The sequence below is a fragment of the Arvicanthis niloticus genome, chromosome 29, assembly GCF_011762505.2.
Source record: "Arvicanthis niloticus isolate mArvNil1 chromosome 29, mArvNil1.pat.X, whole genome shotgun sequence".
Taxonomy (NCBI): Eukaryota; Metazoa; Chordata; class Mammalia; order Rodentia; family Muridae; genus Arvicanthis; species Arvicanthis niloticus.
In genome coordinates this window covers 17166801-17186360 of record NC_133437.1, presented here as the reverse complement: position 1 = coordinate 17186360, position 19560 = coordinate 17166801, and positions in this window count along the sequence as shown.

The following is a 19560-nucleotide window of genomic DNA, read 5'->3' as shown; positions in this document are numbered from 1 at the left end:
ATCACGTCAGACTGGCAAAAGTTAAAAGTTTGTTATTATCTGGACTTGGTCAGGTGTGCCAACACAATGCTAGGGATTCTGTAAATCATTAGGGGAGCTGCTATGAAGAGCAACCTGGTAGTCAGTGCCTAGGAAAAAAATGAAGAACCCCAGACTATCTGATGCAGCATTTTTTCTCCCTATAGCTACTTGTAAGAAATACCTCACACATAAGAAGCCATACCAAGATGTCCACTTCTTGTAACAGTGAAATATGGGAAAGCATCTGAATATCTAACTACTGACAAGTCCTGACTCTACTTTAAAGCACTGCACGACACCTTAAAAGAGAAAGACACTGAATATATAGACCTTCAAGATAGATTACTGAGGAAAAAAATCTATATAGTTCTAGGGCCCCAAAATAAGGTATTTTATGACATCTGGGAAGAGAACAAAAGGAGGCACCACTGTGTGTGTGCCTTTGGGTACATGTGAGCATGTGCACAACAGAAAGTTCTAGAAGGAAATAAAGCAAGATCTAGAAGGAAATCCATCTACTAATGAAAGCAGTTCTATCTGGGGATGGAGAGAGAAGACAGAGAATAATGAGGAGAGTGTACTCACACTATTGAATATTTGAAAATAAGTTACTCAGAAATAATAAAATCAACCACAAACACCATGAAAGATGAATATGAGAAGGCAAGATGGTCCTTCTGCTTTATGGGAGGAGTCTAATTGGTTTGTCTCTGGAGACCTGGGCCTGAGCTGTGGTGGTCCCTGAGAGCAGGAAGAATTCCACGAGGATTGGGCTGCCTGAAGTAACATATCTGGAGAACACAGAAGGGCCTTGTCATTCTGGACCTTTCTAAAAATGGATGTATAATTTATCTAATTATCAAGTAACTGAAGCTTTCCCCCTAATTTGACTAATACAGAACAACATAAGGAAGAAATAAGTCTCACCCCATTCCATCTTCTGAAGATAACTACCACAGCATTGGGAGTGCAGACACTCCCCTAGTTTTCCCAAGATCCAAGCTAATTTGAGCAATAAAGTGGGCAGCCCCAGGCTCACCCAGATCAAGCTAAGTATGACTTCATTCATATCCCCACTTAGGCTGTGTCAAGGAAGAATCTGTCAGTGTGTGAGAGATGAAACAGAAATGGGCACATAGCTTCTTGATGAGATTAAATATTGCTTCTTTTTCGAAAATGGAGGAAAACCACACTTTAACCCTGTGAACATGTCCAGCTGTCACACAAACGGTAGATCAGTCTTGGCTCTCTGGATGCACAGGGCATGGATGAGACCTCTGACTTTTCTCAGGGTCGTTCCAAGGTGCCTGGTCAATGGAATATGTCGAGTAGGGCTGGAAATGCCTGCTCGGCAAAGTTTTTTTTTATCACCATTCTTACTGATAAATCCTGAGACTTTTTTAGCCAGACACTTGTCAACAAGAGATAAGTCACACAGAGGCTTAGAAAGGAGGATGGGCAGTTGCTGGCTCAGAACTGGCATAGGCCCTGGAAGCTGCCTGAATGGCCTATATTTAGGGAAGATGGCTTCTGTTCTCCTTAGAAGGACAACGGGATCTCTGTATGGTCACGTACCCCTGCCAGTGTTGTCACATGCTTATCTGATTTGGGTCTAGATTCCGCATTCTGGCTTTCCTAGGTCCTAGGATAGCAATGGTGGACACTGTGCCTTTTGTAAGTAACCCCATATCCGTGCTCTTTCCATCTTATGTAACATACTTCATGGTATCTTGTAATGGCTCTTCCTGGTTGTCACTTTACTATATCTGGAATGAACTTCAATCCAGAATTGGAGGGCACACCTATGATTCGGATCTTGAAGCATAGTGGCATAGAAACACAAGTTTCTGACCTGGATCTTGGCATGGAGATCTTGAGGCATAGTGGCTATGAAAAGCTTAGGCCCAGGCAAGGTAGTACATGCCTTTAATCTCGGGAGACTGAGGCAAGGAGATCTCTGAGTTCAAGGTCATCCTGGGACAAAGCAAGTCCCAGATCCAGGTGTGGTGGTACACACCTTTAATCTGGGCCACACCTTCTGCTGGAGACCTACATAAGGAAATTGAAAGAAGGAAAATTTGCTCTCCTTTACCTGCTTGCTTTTACTTGGCAGCACTTCTGTTAGAGCCTGCTTCTATAGAAGACCAGCTGAAACACCCAGCCTCGTGGAATGAGCAACTACTAGATCCTTGGACTTCCCATTCACAGCTGCCCATTGTTAGGTTTGTTCGACTACAGACTGTAAGTCATCACAATAAACTCCCTTAATATACAGAGAGACATTCCATAAGTTCTGTGATTCTAGAGAACCCTGACTAACACATCATATCTCTAGTCCCACAATACAGAGAATATTATGCCCAATTTTAAGGTAGCCAATAAAGATGAGGCCCAAGCTTTGCCAGTAAGTAGCCCAGACAGATATGAACAGACCTGACAATAATTAAGAACGAATAAAAATGATATTATAAATGCCACTTTTATGTGTCTATAAATCACCCAGGAAACAGAGGCAGAAGCAGGAGGATTGCTACAAGTTTGGGGCCAGACTATTCTACATAGTGAGTTCCAAGTCAGCCAGAGTCACATAGGGAAGCTTTTCCTCACAGAAACAAAACATCAAAAGAGAGCAGAGATTGGTGGGGCACCCCTGTTACCCCCAATACCAAGAGTGAGGGGAGGAAGCTTGCAGCGAGCCCACCAGTTCACAAGGTGCTTTCACATCAAGATACTTAATCAAGTGACTGTGGGGTACATTTCATGATGTGGTATTTTTGCTCTCAGCCAGCTGTGGTGTTCTGTGGTATAATTCAGTGGTATTCACCACATCCACAATATCAACCCAGTCTTCCAGCTAACGTCCCTTTCTCTCTTTTGGATCAAGTTTCAGACTCCTAATTGGTTCTCTCTCCTCATCCTTACCAACTGCAGTATGATAAGGTTGTCCTCAGTTGTTGAGTCACAGCACAGAGCCTGTTGACCAAGTTAGAGAATGCACCGAGCAAACATATCCAAAGGATTATGGACTGAGCATAGAGACATTGTGCCCTTTCCCTGGTGAAGAGATTCTGATGGGGAGCATGTTTGTTTGTTTGTGTTTGGCTTTCCATGCTAACAATACAGTAGCTTTGCCTTCTGCCATGCTGCGGGGCTGTAGCTCTCTTGTGGGTGTGGGTCCTGTTGGTCTGTGTTGTGGTTCCCAGGGTCTGTCATGGCTCAGGGAGGCAGAAGTGTGGGAATTTGACTGAGTTCCCTCCACGCAGCGCCAGGTGGACACTGGACTATGGGAAGCCGCCGAGCTCTACATGGGCATGGAGAGGTCTCAGCCTGAAGTCCTTTGGGGGCAGAGCTCCTGAGTGGGGGGTCTCTGGGCCAAAGTGGCTAGATGGGGAAACTAGTGGTCTCTGTCCTTGGGCTCCCAGATGCTGCTGGGAGCCACAGAAGAACTGAGACGGAAGGCATACAGGCTGGACCAGCCCGCAGCTGAGAGGGAGAGAAGCTCCTGAGGTGCCCCACAGGGTAGAGACTCTTGGTTATGGCACTCACTTGGCTGGGTCACTGGCTCAGCTAGCTTGCTTGAGTTGGTTCATGGTGGGAATGTAGAGAAGTCTTCTATCGGGAGATTAAGCAGCCACTTGGTAGTCAAAGGTCTTCTCCACAGTTCCCCATGCCAGGCCCCAAAGACACGAGAAAGTCCATGCTTTTAAAAGGTTTATTGTCATGGCGGAAAGTGGATGAAACTGTGTACACACACACACACACACACACACACACACACACACTATTTCTCAGGGCAGGCCTGACTTAAATAGGGAGGGAGGAAAGTCTGGGGAGGAATGTTTAATTGGCTATGCCTTCTGGCTTTTAGGTATCTCATTAATATGGAAATCTCTTGAGGCCCTGAGGCCTGTAGTCATGCCCTCTACCTGTGGAGGGGCTAGTAGGGATGTTGCCCTACGTGACTGAAAGGTGCTGATCAATAGAGGTCTTTGGCTGCATGTCAGGAGCCTGAAGTCTGGGAGTGTGGCAAAATGTATGCTGTCCCTTGTTGAGTCTCTGGCCATCTCTAGTCAGTGCTCCACCAGAAACCAAGCTATCCTTTCATGGTCCCACACCATGTTAGTTAGTAAATGAAGGGATCAAGAGTGAGTCAGTAGCCCTTGTTCATATTTCCCAGTTTATACTTTTGCTTGAGTTTTTCCTCAAGCTTCAGAAGCCTGGGATGGTTTATATCCTTGTGTGGGACTCAGGTTATGATGTTGCTCTGCCTTGTGACCCTGGAACTGTGGCCCTAAAAAAAAGGACGTGTGATGGTTTAAATGACCTTCTTCGTGTCTCCAACTGTTGCGGCTCAAGGTGCCCCATGTAGGGCGCCAAAAATGTTGAGAACTGCACTACCCCACATTTGGGGGCCAAAATGTCTTGGACCGTTCTGTCAATGTTTGAAACTGCACTGCCAAAAGTCTTGGGGGCTAAATTGTTAGAGCCTGCACTGCCCCAAGCTGCTCCAGTCTGCGGGTCAGGGTTCAGCAAGAGAGAGAGAGTAAGGACGGACTCGAGAAATGGAGACAAGGCAGAGTGTGATTCAATCCTGTTTATTCTTCAGTCTCTCTTCCTAGTCCAAGTCCCAAGTCTTGAGTTCCTAGTCCCTAGTTCCTAGTCCCTAGTGCCTCCAAGTTCCAAGTTCTTTCTCCAAGTGTTAAGTGCCTAATACCTAATAATCCTTCTTTCGAGTTCTCTAGTCCAAGTGTCTTCTTCCTCAATGCCTAATTCCTACTCCAAGTTGTACTCTCCTAATGCCTAATTCCTACTAACCCACTCCAAGTTGTTCTGAACTCTTCTGTCTGCCTCTTGCCTTTTATATGTCTCACTTCTAAGTCACGCACTTAAGTCTCGGCTCTAAATCACAGCTTTAAGTCTCACACACCCAAGGGAAGATCCTGGGTATCTAAAGCAAGATGTTATCAGAATGTGCTCAGCTGTTGTAGGATGATGTAATCAAGTCTCTTCTCAGGGTATATGGCTCAAGATGGCTGCAAGGATGATAGCTGCCTTCTGTTGGCTCCCCACATCCAACTGTACCAGCAGCATCGCCACAACTGAGTTCTGAGCCAGAAGCTCCGTCAGAACCCACCACATTCTCCCATTTATCAGGGATAATTTCTGATTCTGTGCTTGTCCTCAGAGGGGCTCAGCTTCCAAAGGTCTGTGTGTCACAGGTTTCATTTTACCATAGTGACTTTTTTTTTTCCAGGATTGCAAGCACTTTCTGAGAGAACATTCCTCCAGAGTCATCTGAAAATATGACCTCCTCGCCACACCAACCATCCACACCAACCATCCACACCAACCCTGCTCTAGACTTGTCAGATGCATAGACTCCACCATTTGGAATTTCTCTTAGTCTTCTGACCAAGGAAGAAGGTCCCAGGGGGCAATTTCACAATGTCCCTAGTGAGACTGCAGTCTTTGGTTAAAGCTATCCCTGGAGGGCAAGGGAGATCCCTGGGAACTCCTCAGTCAGTGACCATTCCTTCCCCACTCTTCCTACCACCTAGACTGAAGAGCCAACAGCCTCCCTTCCTGAGATTCCTCTCCTGTTCCATGTTCTGCTGCATGCTGGAGTCCACTGAACTTCAGATCTTCACGAATCCTTAACTGGAAAGTAGTTTTGGCCAATCGGCATCCATCTTGTTTTTTTGGAGGCATCAGACTATGATTTTCTCTGGGGGGAGCCATCTACAGCATTTGGCTCAGGGGAAATTTAAGTCAGTGTGCTGTCCTTACCTTCCTTGAGCAGTGGGCGTGAGGACAAAGCCAGGCCAGTTGTGCTGTGATTAATCAAATAAGGATGGGAATAGTGCAGGCTCCTTCATTCAAGAGTCACCTCTCTCCAAGACCGCTGACTAAATACTGTCCCCCGTACAATCATGGCTCCCTCTGGACTTCAGTTTCCTCATGGGGTAAAGGAGTGAGAGTAGACACATCCTTTCCTAAGAGATTTTGATTATAAGCAACAAGAACTGACTTTGGTAAATATAAAGATGGTGTCCATTTGGGATACTTAGTACATCTCAGAATTGAAGAGAAGACTGAGGATTCAGATGCTGTGATTTGAATTTGTTCCTCAAGTGCCCGGTGTTAAAACTTGACCCCATGTAGTAACTGTAATAATATAGACTAACCTCTGTAGGCACTGGAGAGGTGACTGGAGCTTCAAGATTCTACTATTAGAAATATACTATTTACCTATAGACTAATGGGTTGTTGGGCTTTGTTATGAAGATCTCCCTGTCATGCATGCTCTGCTTCCAGACCCTGAGCTCAATAACTTCTATTTTTTATACATTACCCAGTCTCAAGTATTTTATTATAGCAATATAAAATGACTAAAACCACACATTTGAAATTAAAGGGAAGACTGGAGGGTCCTAAGTTATCAACTAGATATCAACTAGATCTCTGAAGCTATCCTGGCTTCTGGATTTTTTTTAAACTTACTTTACATCCCACTTACTGCCCCCCTTCCAGTTAGCCCCTCCAACAACCCTTCCCCCTCCCCTCCCCTTCTTCTCTGAGTGGGTGGGGTCCCCTTGGGTATCTCCCCACCCTGGCACATCAAGTCTCTGTGAGGCTGGGTCCATTTTCTCCCACTGAGGCCAGACAAGTCAGCCCAGCTAGAAGAACCTATCCCATGTACAGGAAACAGCTTTTTTTGACCTTTCTCAAACCTGGTTCTGAAGCCTTCTCTAAAAAAGGTGGGTGTCTTCATTTCTATAGCACCTATAGCACCTACTAAAAATTAGTTGGCATAGAACAGTATTCAAATGAACCTAGATTGGATCCCACAGTATTCTTCATCACTCCATATACATTTTGTTTCTTGAGACAGGGTCACATTATGCAGCCCAAGCTGGTCTAAAACCCACCTCAAGCTCACAGTTCTGCCTCTGATCCCTGACTGTGGAATTAGCAGGCATGTATCATCATAGTCAGCCTTTCTTGCTTCCTGGCAAGAAACTGATTCTTTTCTGCTCTGTACCTTTCTTCTGGTCTGTGGACTCACACAACACTTAATCAAATCGGAACATCTTGTCACACTTGTGTCTTATGCTTTAACGTGATGAAACACAGATGCTGTTACAACCCAGTAGAATGCCTTCTGAATCCCTTTCTATTGTTTCTTCCCAGAAGTAATGAATTTGGTGCTTATGTATTCTGCCTGCCTGTGGTGGTTTGAATAAAAATGGCTCATAGGGAGTGGCACTATTCAGAGGTGTGGCCTTGTTGTGGGTGTGGCTTTGTTGGAGGAAGTGCATCACAAGGGGATGACAGACTTTGAGGTCTCAAAAGCTAAAACCAACGGATCTCTACTGTCTGCTGATCAAGAAAGAAGTAGTCCTCTCAGCGCCTCCAGCACCATGTCTGCCTGCACATGATGGCAATCCTCTGAAACTGTAAGCCAGCTCTAATTAAATATTTTCCTTTATTAGAGTCTCCATGGTCATAGTGTCTCTTCCCAGCAATAAAACCCTAACTAAAACACACATTTATTCTACACATGGTCCAGGTAATTGAGCTGACACCTGGAAGAGACCCAGTGCTTCAGCAAACAAACACAGGCGTTTAGAATTCTGCGGTAGCAGATCATTGGCCCCCAGCCTGAACAGCATCAAAGGCAATGGGACTGTGGATGAGGGACCCACTTCCTGGGTTCTCTTTATCCTGTGAAAATGGTTAAGATACAGATTTTTATGCCTGTGTTCTGAAACAAGAGTCCTAGGGAAACATGGTGTTCCTTCTACCTGGTTCCTTACACCTGGCCTGGCCTCTGTAGTATTGTCTAGCTTGTATATTACCCTTAATTCTCAACTGAGTAGAATACATTTTCACAATTTCAAATTTACATAAGTGACATGTTGATACTGTTTGTATCATTCATCAGCTTGCATTTCCCCCTCAAAATAGCAGAAAATCCCAGAGGAACCCAACCTAGGTAAGTCAGGGTCATGTGGAAAACACTCTGTATACTCATTCTTCTCAAAAATGTGGTCTTGCCTTGTCACTGTGGCCTTGCCCTGTCATTGTGGCCTTGCCCTGTCACTTGCTCAACTATTTCTCAGTTGCTCCGGACACGGCCCTGCCCTGTCATCATGGTCACTAGTTTCTCAGCACCACCTAGATGACTTGCATTCCTTTCTTCCCTTTGTGGTTTAGCCGGTTCCTGAAACCGGACAGCCTACATTTTTAGCTTGCTTCAGAGAAAACTTTCCATGCCCTCTAAAGTGAGGCCTAAAGAAAAGCCTATATACATTTTATAAAATGATTTTTATAATTTTTCACTCTACAATAGAAAAATAGCAAGATCTGAACAAGTAATACACAGAGCTGTTGTCTTAATGACCAGTTAATACACAAACAGTTCAACCTCCTTAGACACTAACTCCCTCAGCTGTGTCTGAGCTGGCAGGAGGCAGCCATGCAAATAAGATGAGTGACCAGAGCATCTGGAGGCAGTTCTGCCCACCTGGAACTAGGGGGACTAGGCCCTGTCAGTTACTATTTGCACTGAAAAATTCCAGGATCCTCCTGGCCACCCTCATATTTGCATATTTAAAATAATAATACATAAATACATTTTTAAAAAAGGCATCTGCCAGAGTCGAGAAAATGGAGAAGGCAGCAGCAGCAGCTGGTGAAGCTGTTGATAACAAAGGCCCAGAGAACATTTGCAGATCATCCTTCTATGGAGGCTAGATCTCGTCTCTGTGAGAGGAGAAGCGGAGAAAGAGATTTCCAGAAGGCTTTCTGCTTAATCAGCACTAATGCTGCCTCAGAAACACTGCTGACATCACACATTTCAAAGGAGTCCGGCCCAGGAGAGTTTACCATTAGAGAAACCTCCATTGTCCTGATATGTGTGTGATCAGTGGAGAGACCAAAGAACTGCGAAATTTGCAGAATTCTTCAGATAAACCTGCAACCTGGGAAGAAGCTGGGGCAGATGGTTCATGATCTGTACTGAACACTCCAAGAAGAACTGAGTTGCTGCCCGTGGGGAGCTAGCTGATGGAGGAAGCATGTGCACCATACTTGGCTGTGCCCTTCCCCCAGCCTGGAGAAGGCAGGAAAGGTCTTGTTTACCACAGCAGACCAAACAATAGGACCCAGGAGGTGTTACTCACCTTGGCTGCACTACAGCCTCCTACAGGAACTCAGAATAGACTGCCTACTGAGCTTGCCTGGAGACACCTCCAGCTGTGATTAAGGATGGGTTCCCCTCACCCAAGCGGCTGAAGCAAGAAGGGGTTCGGTGGTGGAGGTGGAGCTTCCCCTTTTTATTGAAAGCTGAACATTAAACTTTGAGTCTTGATCAGAATTCTTGTCTTGGCTATATCTTTTCTCACCCTTCTTTTCATTCCCAGCCCCACTTTGAGGTGAACCCAGTTGATTCATGGCCGCAGGCAGCTACACTTGGCAGCTGGGAAGGTTCTGACTATGTAAGTTCTAGCATCAGGAAGGACCCCAGGCAATAGGGGTTTAGAAGAGGGGCAGATATCTCCAGCTAAAACCAGGTCAGTCCTGCTCTCAACTCTCCAGGATGATTTGACACCTTCAATATTACAAATGTCAAATAGCTGTTAGTCAGGTGATAGCAGGTCACCTGCTTTGTCTGACTTCCATCTGACACAGAACTTTAAACACTGATGACCTTTCTTTCCCCAAGGAAGTCTAGAGATCACCACAGTAGGATCACTTCCTTACCTGCATCCTGCTCCTTGCTGCTAACAAGGAGCAAACTGCTCAGACCCCACCAGTCAAATGGCTTAGGGAGACTTGGAACCAGCCTGGGACCTCAATGCTCTGTGTTCTCAAAGCAGGCTCTTCAAACAGCCACTTTGGACTGTAAGAATGTAATTTCAGGTCGAAGGATGAACTTAAAAATTAAAGGATTCTTAGGTTTTGAGTTTTGGTTTACACTTAAATATTAGCTGCCCCCAGGCACATCCCGGGAGGAGTACAGTCCAAAGGCTTGAACAAACATTCCAGAGGGAAGGGCCCAGGATAAGGGCGATGAGCCCTTACACCTGAATAAACAGAAGCCACTTAAATGAACTCTCCTGTTTATAAAGATAAAGGTGCAAATTTGAGTTACTTAGAAACCGAGCCTGAGAAGGAAACCAGGCTTGGGACCAGCTATTTGAAATCTTTTTTTGATATTGTCCAAAGAAGTAATTAACTGTCCTTGTAAACTCTGTATATAAACTATCCTTAAGCTCAGTTCGAGGTTCTTCTTGCCTGCGAGCAGAAGAGCCCCGGTGCACCAGCCACTATCAATTCATCAATTCATCAATAAACCTCATGCTATTGCAGCGAGTCCTGTCCGTGAGTGTCTCTGGGGGATCGTGTTCCTTGGTTTTGGATCTTTAGAGTCCAACAGGACAAAACGTCCCTTATATGCCACACAACTGGTAAGATACTAATTCAATTCTCTAAGGTAGGTGACAGAAGCAGTTGTCCCTCTGGCAGCTACTTCTCAACAGTTGTCTTCCTCAGAGAGTGTTTTCCCTAAAGCTCATAGGACCCAAGTTGTGTCTCAGATCTCTCCAGAGCACAGAAACAAAGGGTGTCTGAGTGTCACTACTAAGACACACTACTCGCTATTCCTGGCTTCCTCCAAATGAGTGTCCAGCAAGTAGCACCAGCAATTTCCACAGACTATTCACTACTGCTCCCAGACAAGTCCGTTTTTGTTACTGGTGTGACTGTTATACCTGCCAGCCTACATATGTTGGAACATTAGTTTGGTTCCAAAGTGCAATACCAATAGCACTTAAGAAAATTAAGTCTAGACAGAACACATTTAAGGTGGTATGTCCTTAGACTCAGGAAAATCAAAACAGCAAATGTTTGCTAAACTCGAGGTAAGCTTGAGCCTAACTACTAGAAGCTGAAATTTCATAACTTTAAAGAAAAATATCCATTCATTTCTTTAAAAAAAATGCATTAGTTCAAATATTATTATGCTTCTACTGCCAGAAAGAAAGAAATATAGCAAGCATGCCTTCACTCCCCAAACTCTGCTCTGTAGCAGACATAACTAGTCAATCAGGCACAGAATGTAGATAAGATGGTATTTTTAAAAACTGCATCTAAGACAGCTAACACATATTAATTGGAGTTGGTCTACTGAAATAATATAAGTGCATGCCAATAATCCCAGTAGTCAGGAGGCTGAGCTTGAATCCCAGTACTATGAACTTGAAGCCAGCCAGTGTTACATAGCAAGCTCTGTATTAAAACTATACATACATACACACACATACATACATGCATATATATGCATGCATGCATTCCTACTCATACATACCTACATGCATGAATGCATGCATTCATACACACATGCACACTTACATATGACCAATTTAACATTCCTAACTGTGTTAATTAAGACTTTTGTCTTTGTGGAAAGTACTTGAAAGAAACAGGTGAAAGCCCTAAGACCTGCTTCCTCCAACTATCGCATCTTATGAATCTATCAAGGAATCAATAATTGATCAGTTCATTGATCTCATCACTTCCCCCAAACCCATTAGCTACAACCAAGTTCCCAGAACACAAGCCTGGGACATTTCATATTCAAACCATAAGACTAATCATTGGTATATTGATGACTTTTGGATACCAGCAATGACAAGATCAACAAAGTAAGATATCTGCCTTTGAGGAACAACAGCATGGACAGACCATGGGTCATACAGCTTGGGGAAGGAAGGCAGTGGGAGTCAGAGGAGCGTTAGCAGAAGGGGTAACGTTTACACAAAGGAGTAAATTAGCACAGTGAGGATGGGGAAGCAGGGGCGTCTAGGCAAACAACAATCAGAAGTGAGTGGACAGGAGTGCCCAGTATGTGGGGATGCCTGTGGTACTCAGCTCCAAGCATCAAAAGGTTACATGGAAAATGCTTCGTGAAAGAGCTCTGAAGGACACGAGGAGATGGAATGTCAGTGAGAAGATAAGCAGAGCGGCCCCGACTGTTCTGAGAAAGATGAGGTCAGATCAGATCCTTAGAAATTTCATTCTATTAACATAGTGGATGGAGGTTATAAAGACATGCGATTTGAGCCAGGCAGCCTGATCTGGAATTACACTGTTGATGGATTTGGGGCCAAATTTCAGTTCATAGTATTGAATTGATGAATAGACTAATTAATTAACTAATTAATTAGTGTTAGTGGAAGTGGGTGAGCAAGCAGGGATCTGGCTCCAGCCTCTTTTCCAACTAAAGTAGTTTGCTTTTATCTATGCACTAAACTTTGCCATAGACTTTGAAAGAAATACTCTGTGCCCTTAAAGAGGAAGTCTGACATCAGTGGCTCAGGCAGGAGGTGGTACCTCTGAGAGAAGACAGGTAGCCAGCAGTTTGCAGCTTCTAGGACACAGAGCAGATGCTGACCAGCCATATATTAGTTTGGGTTTTCTTTTTTTTTTCTTTCAAGAACAAAATAACGTAAACAAAAGTGCCCAACAGGGACTTTCCAAATCTATCTCAAAACTGTCTTCATTTAATTTAATGTTTTTCTGTTTCCATTTTTATTATCAAAGTATAAGGATGCATGCTGGTAATCTCAGCATTCAGAAGGGGAAGACAGAAGGCTAGCCTGGGCTATAAGAGATCCTATCTGAAAAAAAGTAAATTATCTTTTAATGCAATCAGACAAACATTATTTTAAAGAGCACATTGGTAGGTTAATGAGATATTTCCCTATAAGCCTCATGTTAGTTTTGACTTCTCTAGTCAGCCCTTTCCCCATACCACACACTAACGCTTTTAACTGGAAATCTCATAAAGTTTAAATTTGTCCTAATTAGCAAACCTTATAAGCAGTACTCTTGGTTTACCTAGGATACTTTTTTTTCAGGTGATTAGAAAAAGTTAACAATCCCAATTAGTTCTTTCTTGAGACATTTAAGTCACAGTGAGTCATGTGCCTCTATGTACCAATGGTAAATGGCTACCCTTACATACTGTCTATGTCTCTACAAGTCTATGTTACAATCCTAGTCTTCTCCTGGGATTAGGAGGGGTGGTGGTTGGCTTTCTGTTACTGTCACACAGTAAATAATCAGGATATAAAGAGAAATTGTTTTGGCACAGTTTTGGAGACCAGTTTTGGTGACAACTTTGGAGTTGTGGTTTCTTTTAAAAACACAGAATAAGAATATGTTTTGATTTTAATCCCAGGTGTAAGACTTGGGGCGCTTCAGTGTGTCCACAGCAGCTGACTATGATTTGCCTTGTGCTCTAGCAAGGAGGTGATTTTTACCAATGGTAGATAGTTTCTACAATTGTGTGACATTTAGAATTCTGGGGATTTTCAGAGAGTATATAAATGCCAGGGTCCCAAGAGGTGAGGTAGGTTGTTGGTTGTTTACAGTTTGTTAAATAGTCATGTGCAAAGAAGAAGAAATTAGATATCTTAATGATGAAGATAAAACTTGCCCTAAAGAATTTGATACCCCTAATCAGCAGGAAGTAGTCACTTTCCCTCTATCCTTTTTTTCCCCCCTATCTAGTGTTAGGGGGTTGAAAGGGTGGAAGAAAGAAAAACCCACAAAGTAGCAAAAGATGGCTACATTCAGTCTAAGAATCAGTTGTCTCTATTACTTTGGGGCTTGTACAGAAGCAGTACATCATAATAGAAGGACAGGGGGAAGGGTGTCTGTCTACCTCAGAATCAGAACGAGGATGGATAAGGTCTCTATAACCCATTCAAAGACACACCTTACAGTAGTTAATTTTGAATATGAATATTAGTAAATTTCTAGTACGAATTTCCTTAGGAAGTGGGTACTATTTATTAGAATCATCAGCAAAAGCAACTCAGCAACAAAAAGCAAGGAAAGTATTCTATAGTAGTTATCTTTTCTGCCACATGTAAGGAGCCATGACCAAGGCAACTCTGTGTGTGTCTCTCTGTGTGTGTCTCTGTGTGTGTGTGCATATGGGGAGAGGGCATCCCCTTCAGGTGTCACAGCAGGCAGGGAAACTAACTGGAAAAAAGTGAGAATAAAAACTTTTAGTCAAACTGGATCAACGTTCTGGAGAATCTGATGCCAGGCAGTTTATTGCCAGCATGTTTAAACACAGTACAATTTGGAAAAAGGTTTTTAGGCAATAATCAGTCCAATTCCAGGTTGTCTTAGTCAGGGTTGCTATTGCTGTGACAAAACACCATGGCCAAAAGGCAAGTTGGGGAGGAAAGGGTTTATTCAGCTTATACTTTCATATCATAATCCATCATTGGAGGAAGTCAGGACAGGAACCGAAACAGGGCAGGAGCCTGGAGACAGGAGCTGATGCAGAAGCCATGGAGGAGTGCTGCTTACTGGCTTCCTTGCCCTGGCTTGCTCAGACTGCCTTCTTACAGAACCCAGTACTACCAGCCCAGGGATGGCACCATTCACAATGTACCAGACACTCTCACATCAATCACTAATTAAGAAAACACCTGACAGCTGGATCTGGATCTGTGATCATTCTAGCTTGTGTCAAACTAACATACAAAGCCAGCCATACACAGATGCACAAGAAAGCTTGATGTATGAAACATCTTTACAAAGTACATGTGACCATGAAGACAGGTTCTATGGGATCTAGTGTGGTCTCTGACAGAGATAGCAAAGAAGCCAGCAGGTTATTAAGTATAGTGAGATCTCCCCTAAGGATGAGTTGTATTAGTGGAGAGATAAAGACAAAGGTCTAGGGAGGGAAAGTCTGGAATAGACCTTCCGAGGGGGGGAATTAGGTGAGGTCTGGCTCCACAGGATAGCACAGGTCCCAAGGTCACTGGCAATGTCCATTCCAGCCTTTTGGGTATAAAATAGGAATTTCCTGCTTTGAGGAGACACTCCTGTGTGATTACCATTCCTGGTTTCCCTCGTGATCTATAGGTGCAAGGACCTGCACCTTTGCGCTGGTAACAGCTATTTGACCTTATGGTTTCAGGAGAGGAATCGATACAGGGAAGGGGATGGGACAAGCAGGCTGCGGGACCAGGAAGCTGAGATATCACATCTTCAACTGTCAACTCGAAGCACAGAGACTGACTGGAAAATAGGGAGAGGTTATAAATTCTCAGTCCCAGCACTTTGATGTCCTTCCTCCAGCAAGCTCCACCTCCTAAAGGATCCTCAACCTCCTAAACAGTGCCACAAGAAGGCTCAGTTCTGATCTCGGATCCACACTTCAGTCCTTAACTGCCCAGCTTCCAAAACTGTAAACGTCTGTTGTTCAAGACGCCCAGTCTCTAGAGAGCTTCTGTTACAGTAGCTGAACTGGCTAGAGCACTGAGAGACCCCAGCTCCTAGATTCTCCCTCAGTCCCCAGTCAGCAAGTTCTCAGATCTGAGGAACAATCTGCAGGCAGTACGTTTTTTGTGCACTGTGTAAAGTTTACCTTTGTGTTATTCAAATGCTGATTTCTCCGTTCCTATATCTTGTTTCAGTCTGGACACAGCATTGTCATGCTTACACCAAGAATCTCTTGTCTCAAGTTTGTGTAAACAATCCGTTCCATTTATTCCCTGCCTTGTCAGTAAATGCTGATTACCCAATGGCTGGGCAGAAGAGAGAATAGGGCGGGACATCTGCCAGCCCAGGGGAAGAAGGAAGGAGAGAAGGAAGGAAGGAAAGAAGGAAGGAAGGAAGGAAGGAAGGAAGGAAGGAAGGAAGGAAGGAAGGAAGGAAGGAAGGGAGGAAGGAAGGAAGGAAGGGAGGGAAAGGGAGGGAAAGGGAGGGAGGGAGGGAGGGAGGGAGAGAGAGAGAGAGAGAGAGAGAGAGAGAGAGAGAGAGAGATTAAACAGAGATAAAACATCTGAAGCCTAAAGAGCCAGATCGACAATAATATGCAAGTATTAGGATCATGGCTGGGAGGTAGCCAGATGGCTTAGGGGTTAATATAATCATTTACCTAGCTATTGAGGTGCAGCTCGAAATCAATCCTGGTTTCTCTGTGTGGTTATTGGGGGACTAGCAAAGGTTAAGGAAATACAGCCACCAGATTAATTCACTGGTTACGTTTATAATAAAAATAACTCATCTTACAACAGTCTCTGCCAATTCCCCTGACCATAAGGCCCCAGAGTCCGGGCAACAGATAGCGTGATGAGAAGGGACCATTGCTGTCTTCTGACAGAGGGCTTAGAGCTCACTCTTCCACAAACAAAATGAGTTTTAAATGGTGGCTTGCTGCAGCTGGAACCTGGTCAGGCACAGTCAGGCGCTTCTAAGCAAAGTCACATGATAAACACTGTAACCTGAATATTGGATCTATCTAATCATTATACTATGGCTTCTGTCTGAAGTATAATGAAGTACACAAACAAATAATCAAACATGAGCTTTAGAGAATCATCCAATCAGAAACGAGAGGCAGAATGTATTCCTTTTGGCTTCCCTGCCCCCTTAGAGTCAATACGCAGCGTTACTCTCACCCCTAGTCTCCAAGTGAAAATATTAGTGTCTCATGGGTGCCAGTTCCTTAAGAGGCTTAGAGCCCTTTCTGAAAGTGTGTTCTCCTGTGTCTTTGGGCCAGCTGCCTGGAGAATGGGATGGTTCCGATGGGAAGGTAGTTGAGGCCCTATGTTTCAGTCCTGGATCTGCCATCTGTTACACATTTAACCCTTTGAGCCTGGGTCAGGCCAGGTGCTATTCCTGTTAGCATCTTGCATTCTGTGTGTTACAAGTTTGTTTGTTTGTTTGTTTGTTTGTTTGTTTGTTTGTTTTGGGCTTGTAGGTCCTACTTGGTGACAGGACTTTTCCATGGCTCTTCTTTTCTGGTCAAAAAAAAAAAAAAAAAAAAAAAATCAGTAATGGCAGTCCATCTGCTTTCCTAGGATGTCTTCATTTTTATGACTTTCCACCGAGGAGTATTGCTTTCCTCGGTTGGCCCGTGGGTTGAGGACACAGATTTGGCTACCACATCCACAAATACTCTTGATGACAGGGAGAGGGGGAGGCAGGGAGGCAGACAGAGCTCGAAAGTTCCAGAGTTTACAGTTCCTACTGGGATTTAGATTTGATGGACCCATCTCACCTTAATAAATTACCGCGGTCTCACTTTCCTTTGAACCTTTCTCTGTGTCTTTGTTCCAAAAAAAAAAAAAAAAAAAGTTCCAAGAGTCTGTTCTAAAAATTGGCCATCCCCCTGTTTGGAAGGTACAAGAATACAGGGTGTCACTGTGAAAGGAGACCTCTCTATTAGATGTTCCTGTGGTTCCAGGCTCACGGAGAGCTCTGCCTCTGCCCTGGCAAAGGGCCTCATCGTTTGAAAAGTTATTTCTAGCCCAGAGCAGCTGTTCACAGCTCAAGTTCAGCAAATGCTATCACTTCTGCAGACTCAGGTCCAGCGTGCCCAGGGGAAGCATGGTGACCTGAGCACTGGACTTTGATGAGTAAGCAGAGTGACCACTTGTCCAAGGTCTTATAGAAGTCACCCATCGGGCATTCGATTATACTCTTTTCTCATCTGGTCCAGCAAAGGCTCTTAGAAGCAAGAACTCAGAGTCTCCTAGCTCCAGGTTCCTACCCTGGAGTTTCCCAGGAGAAATCAGATTATTATAATCAGTTAGCAAGAGAGTCTTTCTTCCATGGGTGCTTATATGGCAGGAGGTACACGTGATACCTTCAAACACTACTATGCTCGTTTAGAGACAGAGGCTTCCATGAACTTTATGACTAGGAAGTAACAGAACTAGAGCTTAAACCCAGGTCCACTGGGACCCAAGCCTCTCCTTATTCCAATATGGCGGGTGTATGGACTAAAATATGACCCGTCCCTGTGTTGCGGCAGTGACAGGAGGTGGACGTGGAAATCCTGCCTAGCTCCTTCTGCCTACTGTTCTTCAATAGCTTGCCACTATTCTGCTAAAACAATAGTCCCTTTGCCCAGCCCCAACTCCTTCCTGTATGAGGGCATCTTTCTTTCCCTGTGGCTATCCGAGCAGGAGGCAGGGAAGGGCACAGCTCAGGCTACCACCTGGATTTCTCTTGTTTCTCTGCTGTCCTGTGGCTGCTGATAGATCTTAGGTCATCTCCTCTCCCTCTGGCTGCTTCATGGCCTCCAGTGTTCCTAACTCAGGTCTCTATCCAGAGGGGCAAGGACAGCAAGAACTCTACCTTCTGTGGCCTACTCTTCAGTTTCATTTTCCTGTGTGGTAGAGGTGGGTTGAGAAGATGCAGCTCTCTCCACCCTTGCTCTGGGAGGTACACCATCAGCCCCGTGTCCCTGATACCACAGATAGACTCAGGAGGGATGCCACAGAAAGTTTTGTTCAGACGCTCACCACACTTAGCACCTGACTCTTATGGTGCGTCCATGAGTCAGTGTACCAAGAGCTTCTTTCTCTGCTAAGGGGGTGTTTTTTTTTACTCCCGGGGTTCCAGCCCTCCCCTGTAATTTGGTATCCTTGTCTGTCTGGGAAGCCATGGGCCCCTGGGCCCACAGAAATCAGAACATGTGGATAGAGGGTATTCCACTGTATCACAGAACATGTGGATAGAGGGTATTCCCCATAGACTGTGGTATTCCCTTACAGCACTGGGGGATGCTGGGAAGTAGCACTGTGGGTGGTCCCAAAAATGTATCCTTTATCATTGTATCCATCTCATTGTGTTTTCTTTCCCTCTCCCTCCCCACCTTAAGAAGACTGTAGCTGACTAGGAACTGTGTAGACAAGACACAAAATTAAAATTTTCCCTCCCACCTTCAGAAGCAGAGGCCTTAGTTCTAAGAGGATTCTTTTTATTGTTATTTAAGGGACCAAAGAAGCAATTTCCCACACTCCACAGAGATCCTGTTTGTCTGGCAGGAGGTAACAGGAGAGGAGACAGGGAGACGGATTTGTGGGTTCTAGGAGCTGAGAGCCAGCCCTGCTTCCAAGGAGAGTGATTTCAGTACACAATACCCCAGGGCACTTGGCAGACAGACTTGGAGGTGGCTGGGCCTGAGCTGTCTCAACCAAGGGAGGCTGCCACAGAGATAAATGAGGTGGGTCAAGGAGCCAGGGCCAGGTGGGCTTCCTGCAGAGGCCTTGGCTGGGCTCGGGCATCAACAACTTCCTGGAGCCCAGGGACACTGAGGTGACGCATTTTTCATTTTCTGTGTTTCTTCTGCCAGCAAAAAGAAATAGGAGCTTGGCAGTGGAAATTAAGTTGTTAGAGGAAAGTGGAGAGATTCTTTAACCCCCATGTTTGTGGACTGGGATTTACAGCTTCCCTCACCTGCCTATGCACCCCTTGTGTTAATCCAGTGAGGAGGAAAAGGCTCAGCTCATACTTTATGTCTGGACCTCCTGTCCTGGACCCAAGAATAGGTAGTAGTTGGCTGTGACCGCAAACGCCTTCACTGTGTGTCGTCCCCCCCCCCCCCCGCCCCCGCTCACCCCATTCAATAACCATTCATCAAAAGTTTTAAATGGAAAGCATTTGGTAAACACTGCTCGGTTTTTCCAGGCCCTTCTGCTTCAGGGGATTCGG